This window comes from Phoca vitulina, unplaced genomic scaffold, assembly GCF_004348235.1.
Source record: "Phoca vitulina isolate PV1807 unplaced genomic scaffold, GSC_HSeal_1.0 scaffold42, whole genome shotgun sequence".
Classification (NCBI taxonomy): Eukaryota; Metazoa; Chordata; class Mammalia; order Carnivora; family Phocidae; genus Phoca; species Phoca vitulina.
In genome coordinates, this window is record NW_022589745.1 from 239,180 (window position 1) to 245,374 (window position 6,195).

The window sequence follows — 6,195 nt, forward strand, 5'->3', positions numbered from 1 at the left end:
AAGCCGCTCAAGTGTTCGTACCCCTGTGCGGATCTTCGTCAGACACCCCCCCATCCCCTCCCATCTCTCCCTACCCCCTCTGTCCCCCCCCTCCCCCGCTCTCTCTACCCCGTTCTCTCTCCCTCGGCCCCATCCCCTCCCCTCCCCCACCTCCTCCTCCGTCATCTCCTCCCCCTCCGTCCCTCGCCTCCCTCCCCTTCGTCTTCCCCTCCCCCTTCTCTCCGTCAGTCTGTTTCCCTCCGTTCCTGTCACTGTGACAGGATGAGAAGAAACGCCTTTACCAGGAACTCAGATCTGTTTTTGTCTAAATGTAGATCTTGGGCTATTAAAAAATGAGCTGCCTGATTGCCTCGACATTTAATAAGTCAATTAGAGTCTATCCTTTTTGGAGGAATCTCCCGGCGTGGCTGGGGGCCACTCTCAGGACCCCAAGAGGTCTGCACCGCCCCGCGGCCTGCAGCAGGCCGGGCCGCCCCCAGGGCAGGGGCCTGGGTCAGGGTGGGACCCGGGCCGCGCTCTAGTAACCTCGGGATGCACAGTTACCTGGCAGGACACGCGGGAGCCCCTCCTCAACATGCACCCCCCCCCACGCGGAAGGACGAGCCGAAGCCCCTCCCGCAGGGCACCGCGCGGCGCGCGCTCCGGGCTCTGGGGCTGCTCCTCGCTCCCCTTCCGCAGAAACGCGCGCAGGAGACCTCCTGGCCACCTCCCTCCAGGCCTAGTCTTTCCCAAAGTTTTGGTTCTTTGGATGCAGGCAGGCGCATTTGTGAGGCTTCAACAGTTTATCTCCTGTAATTTTTTTTTTTTCTTGTAAAATGTAGTATCAATCAATTGCGCGCTTTCCCATTTTATTGGCGCTTTCTGGGCAAGCGCTGGACACCCTCCAAGTCAGTGGTCTGACTGGGGGAGGCGTTCTCAGGACGGTGCCAGAGCGGGGGTGCGCGCAGGAATTAAAGCCTCCGCCCTTAACAGGACCAGCACCCAGGGCCCCGGGCAGAGGTGCTGCGGGCACGTGGTGCGGACCCCCAGCCAGGCCTGCGAGTCGCAGGGCCGGGAACCTCCAGGGCGCGAGCTCTCTCTGTGCAGCTCTGTCTGTGTCTCTGTCTCAGGCTCTGTCTCAGTCTCTCTGTCTCTGCTGTGTCTCTGTCTCGGCTCTGTCTCTGTGTCTCTCTGTCTCTTCTGTGTCTCTGTCTCTCTGTATCTGCTCTCTCTTTCCATCTCTGTCTCTCTGTCTCTGTGTCTGTCTCCCTGGGTCTGCTCTGTCTCTCTGTTTCTGTTTCTCTCTGCTCTGTCTCTCTGTCTCTGTGTCTGCTCTGTCTCTCTGTGTCTCTCTGTCTCTGTCTCTGTCTCCCTTCACTAATTCTGTTTCCTCGGGAAAACAGTGTTTGTCAAAGTGAGGCTGGGGTAAATAGAATAGAGACAGAAGATACTAAAATGCGATCATCTAAATCCCACCCCCCACACACCTTTTGGGGGGATGTGTTTATATTCTGCTCTCTTTAAAAGGAAATGGTTGTATTTCTCAGTGAGCTCTTCTTTTGGCAGGCAATATGACTAAGATATGAATGTTTCTGTTAAGATATCCTCAAAAAAGAAAAAGAAAGAAAGAAAGAAAGAAAGAGAAAGAAAGAGAAAGAAAGAAAGAAAAAGAAAGAAAGAAAGAAAGAAAGAAAGAAAGAAAGAAAGAAAGAAAGAAAGAAAGAAAGAAAGAAAGAAAGGAAGGAAGGAAGAAAAGAAAGAAAGAGGAAAATTCTTATCAAACAGTTCTTAGGCAGGTAAAGTAGGATTTTTTTTTTTCCTTTTTCTGCTTCCCTTGAAGGAGGGGTGAGCTTCTGTTGCTGAAGCGCCGCCTAGTGACAAAAACTTCCCTCTGCGGGCACTCAGCAGTGGCCCCGGGGTGGAGGAGCTTCCTTTCCACCCAATAGAAGGAGCACATGAAGCTTCTGTTGTAAAACATTTTGGTGTAAAACTGCTTTTGGGGAAAAAAAAATACTGCTATAGTAAAAAAAAAGAAAACAAGAATTTAGCCTAATCATATATTATTTTAAGTTTACAGAGTCTTTCCTTTTAAATACTCTTTTACAAAATCAGGTGAAATCAATGAAGAGGATTAAGAGGTACAAAGTTCCTCTTGTAAAATAAGTAAGTTGCAGGGATGAAAAGTACAGCATAGGAAATCATACTGTAATAATTTGTATGGTGACAGACAGTAACTACACTTCTGGTGAACATTTTCTAATGTATGTCATATTAAATCACTATGTTATACACCTGAAACTAATATTATGTGTCAACTATACTTCAATTAAAAATAAAAAAATAATTTTTTAAATTTAGGTTTTTCTAAAAAGTACCAATTAGGACTATTCCCCCCCTCCCCAAATTCTACCAACCAAGGAAGCCTTGCTAGTAATTAATATTGTCCTTTTTTCTTTTGTGGTTTTTAATGGGACAGACAAATGGATTTTTTGAATGAGTCTATTCTACCACCCAGTTGTATATGCCAATACTTTAGCCCAACTCATCAGATACTTACATGCATAAACAACAGCAACAAAACTGGTGCTTTGTTGGTGTTTAGTTTCATGAGATCTGGCAGTTAGGGATCAGACCATCATGTTTTAATTCATTCATTTTTGCAAAGCTCTGTACTGAAATGATTCCAGGAGCCTTGCATTCTGTATAAATCATTTTTACAGACTTTCTCAACTAAATAAAAAAGTGCACTGAATTATAATCTCTACTGAGCTGCCCAATTTATGGTATTGTCAGGAAGAACCCTTTGGAGTTCTCCAATCACCAGAAACATTCTGATTGGCTAAATTAATTGTGCTGGTTAAGGCAAAGCAAAGTATGTAAACTGGCTTAGGTGAAAATATAAAGTTATATTTGACAAATGGCTTAGGCTCTCCACTTCTTTCCTATAAAATGGGGTGGTTGAACTGGATGGTCTCTGAAGTCTAAAGCTGTATAATTCTGATTGTTACCAAAAAACCAGAAAACAAAAAATGCAGTATTCCTACAAAGAGCTGAAGATAATTCACTAAAAGAGTCACTATGAGTTTCATCATCTGTTTTTGTGCAAGAAGAGGTGATATATTCATCTTAAATAATTTAATTCCCTCCTTTGTAAGTGAACAACTTTCTATTATGAAGGGTCCAAAAGAGATAAGATAGTAACAGTATATTTTAAGCACTATTGGCCAAAGTAACTTTTGCTAGATTTGATTTAGTTTTGTTTCCTTTTTGAGAAAACTATGTTAGATCATAGAAAGAAAACTAACAAGAGAGGGGAAAGTTGTGTTTAACCCACTTTTATTGTAGATCTATGTCGTAAGATGGGCAAGTTATTTTTTAAATTTATAAATAGTATAAAGTTCCAAAGTTCCAATTATAATTTTTCTCTCTTCCTGAAAAGGTATAAGTTTTATTTGAGATGACTATTAACTACCTTCAAACACTTCTAAAATAGATATATATTAACTACATGTTTTTAAATGAAGTATTAGTTCAACCATTATGTTGATTATTTAACAATCTAACTAAGATCCTATTAGAGAGAAAAACTATTACCTTTCATAAAGGATAACTTTATGTGCTATAAAGAAATGTCACTTAATATTTAACTTTCATCAGTTCTGTTATTGTTGCTATCGATATATTATTAGTACACTGGGAATGTACCAGAAAGTATATAAAACATTTAGGAAGACAAGATTTCTAACAGGACCAATCTTTATGGTGTAAATGTAAACAGTGTAGTCTCTTATAAGTAATAATGTGTGCATGCTCTCTAGCAGTTTATTCTAGATGAATGAAATACAGCCTCCTACCAAATTCTTTCTCTCCTATGTAGAGGAAGCACATTATTGTAAGGATATATAGGTCATCCACCTCCTTTTCATTTTTTGATACACACTTTTGCATCTGCAAAACTACACTGCAGTGCAAGTCCAGGAGAGATACGAGAGCCAAAGGTTATGTACGAAGGCTTGAGATGCTCTGTAGCATGACTGATTTACTCCTGCTCAGTTTTCTTATCCCGTAGCCAAGAGAAAGAGGACTATTAATGGGTAGGCTTAAAGGGAGCATGGACTTCACTTCGTTCCCTGGAACTGGTTTAGTTATGAAATCCAGCTAGAGGAGAGGCCTTAAAGCTTAGCGACACTTGCCTGCCCCTTAAGGCTCCAATATCACAGTTTTTTGTTTTGTTTAGATTTTTAAAATTATTTATTTGAGAGAGAGACAGAGAGAACGCGAGCAGGGGGAGGGGCAAAGGGAGAGGGAGAAGCAGACTCCCTGCTGAGCAGGGAGCCCATCATGGGGCCTCGATCCCAGGACACTGAGATCATGACCTGAGCTGAAACCAAGAGTTGGTCACTTAACCGACTGAGCCCCTCAGGCTCCCCAGCTCTGCCCTTTCTAAGAACCTGGAGGTCCACGCTGGGTCCTCTGCCTCTGGTCTGAGAGGGAGGTTGTAAGAGCCAAGGCTGGGGGGGGGCCTGTGTCACCTCTGCCTGCACTCCACTAGTCAGCACTCAGCCGAGGGCCCCTCAGCAAGAATACAGGTAGGGTCAAATCAGTGTGACTAAGAGAAATATGCTTTCTTCAGAAAATGAATACTTGTTATGATATTTTCGTGTCTGTTAAGCAATGTAGGAAGAAACAATTCCTAACCCCTGGCCAAGAGTCTGAGACAGTGGCCCATCTCCTGCCAATTAGGGTTAGGGAGAAGATGTACAACAGACAATTCCCATGTAGGAGAGGCTGTAGGCAAGGTGCTGTATCCAAGACAGAAAGGCGGGATTGCAGTGCTATCTTTCATTGAGTAACTCATCCTATTTCACCTTAGACACCAGATCTTGTGGGAATGGCCCCTGATCTCCCTATGGCTTGCATCTCACGCTTCTTCCTATCATGGCACCAACCTCACTTATTCAGTTTAGTTTCTGAACATATCCCAGTTTACTGTTCTGTGTCCGCCATTGGACTACCATATTTTTGTAGCCAGGAGCTGCCTCTTGTTTATCATTATATCACCAATGCTTAGTATCATGTAGGGAATATTGTATATACAAAGTAAATAATTTTGAAAAAATGAATAAGCATACTATTTTTATGTATTTTTACTGACAGATGCTCATAAATCATTACTTAAATATTCATTGCATACTTCTTTTTTGAAAACCAATGTTTGTAGAATTACAAAGATAATTTGAGCATGGATTATCCCTTTATAAGGTATATGATCATTCAGTAAAGATATGACTGATATATTGTTAATACTAAAAGGTGGTATCTAGTTGGAGCTATCTCAGAAGATAGCTGTGGGTAGCATAGACTCTGTAGCAGAAGTGATATTTGTAGTGATGGGGGATTGTCACGTTGGGATGAGGCAGAGCATCCTAGACAGAGGGAAATGCATATGCGGAGTCCAGGTGGGAACCTCAGAGCCAGTGAGTCTGTTTAGGAAGAACAAAGTGTATGAGGGGGGGATGGACATGCTTTGGACAAACAGCGTTACTGGTGTCCACTTTCTTTCAGAAAAGCAGCATATAGAGTGAACATGAACATGGCTGTGGATCACAGACGTTGGCTAAAGCTCTTATTCCCACTCACCAGCCTGTGAACTTGGGCAAGGCAGTGTCTGAGCCCAGTTTCTTCATGCCCAGAAAGGAAATGACTTAGTAGTATTACCTCAGGGGCTTTGTGAATATTAAATACAATAATGTATGCTAACCTTTTAGTACAGTGTGTTAAAAAAACGGATTGAACATTTTTAACTATTACTAAATCTTTCATAGTGTATACTCTCATAAAGTCTTTTTTCTGTATTTCATAATTTCTTACTATATTTCATAAAAAGGAGCATTATCTATATTCTATAGAGTTTCTGGGGCAGCATAATTTTGTAACTCATTCAAAGCTGCATAGAAAATCTAGAGTTAGAAAGGGGGCTAAAATATTCTAAATTATTAAGTATCCACATACCCAGCGATCAGAGTAGTGAGATCTTAGAGCACTGAATGAAGACTCACTTCAGTGAGTAAGAACTCACATCAGTGAGTGATGGTTTATGCCAGTGTGGGAGGGTTCATGCTGTTGAGTGAGGGTTCATGCCAGTGAGTGAAGACTTACACCAGTGAAGGGGGGTTCACACCAGTGTGAGGGCTCAGAGGTGTATGTGAGGGCTCA

At 42.4% G+C, this 6,195-nt stretch overlaps 1 long non-coding RNA gene across 1 annotated transcript in view; it reads left to right on the plus strand.

Annotated features, from left to right (window-relative positions):
• LOC116648239 overlaps positions 1-6,195 on the plus strand; it is a 34,571-nt gene that overhangs the window by 742 nt on the left and 27,634 nt on the right. The window lies entirely within an intron of this gene.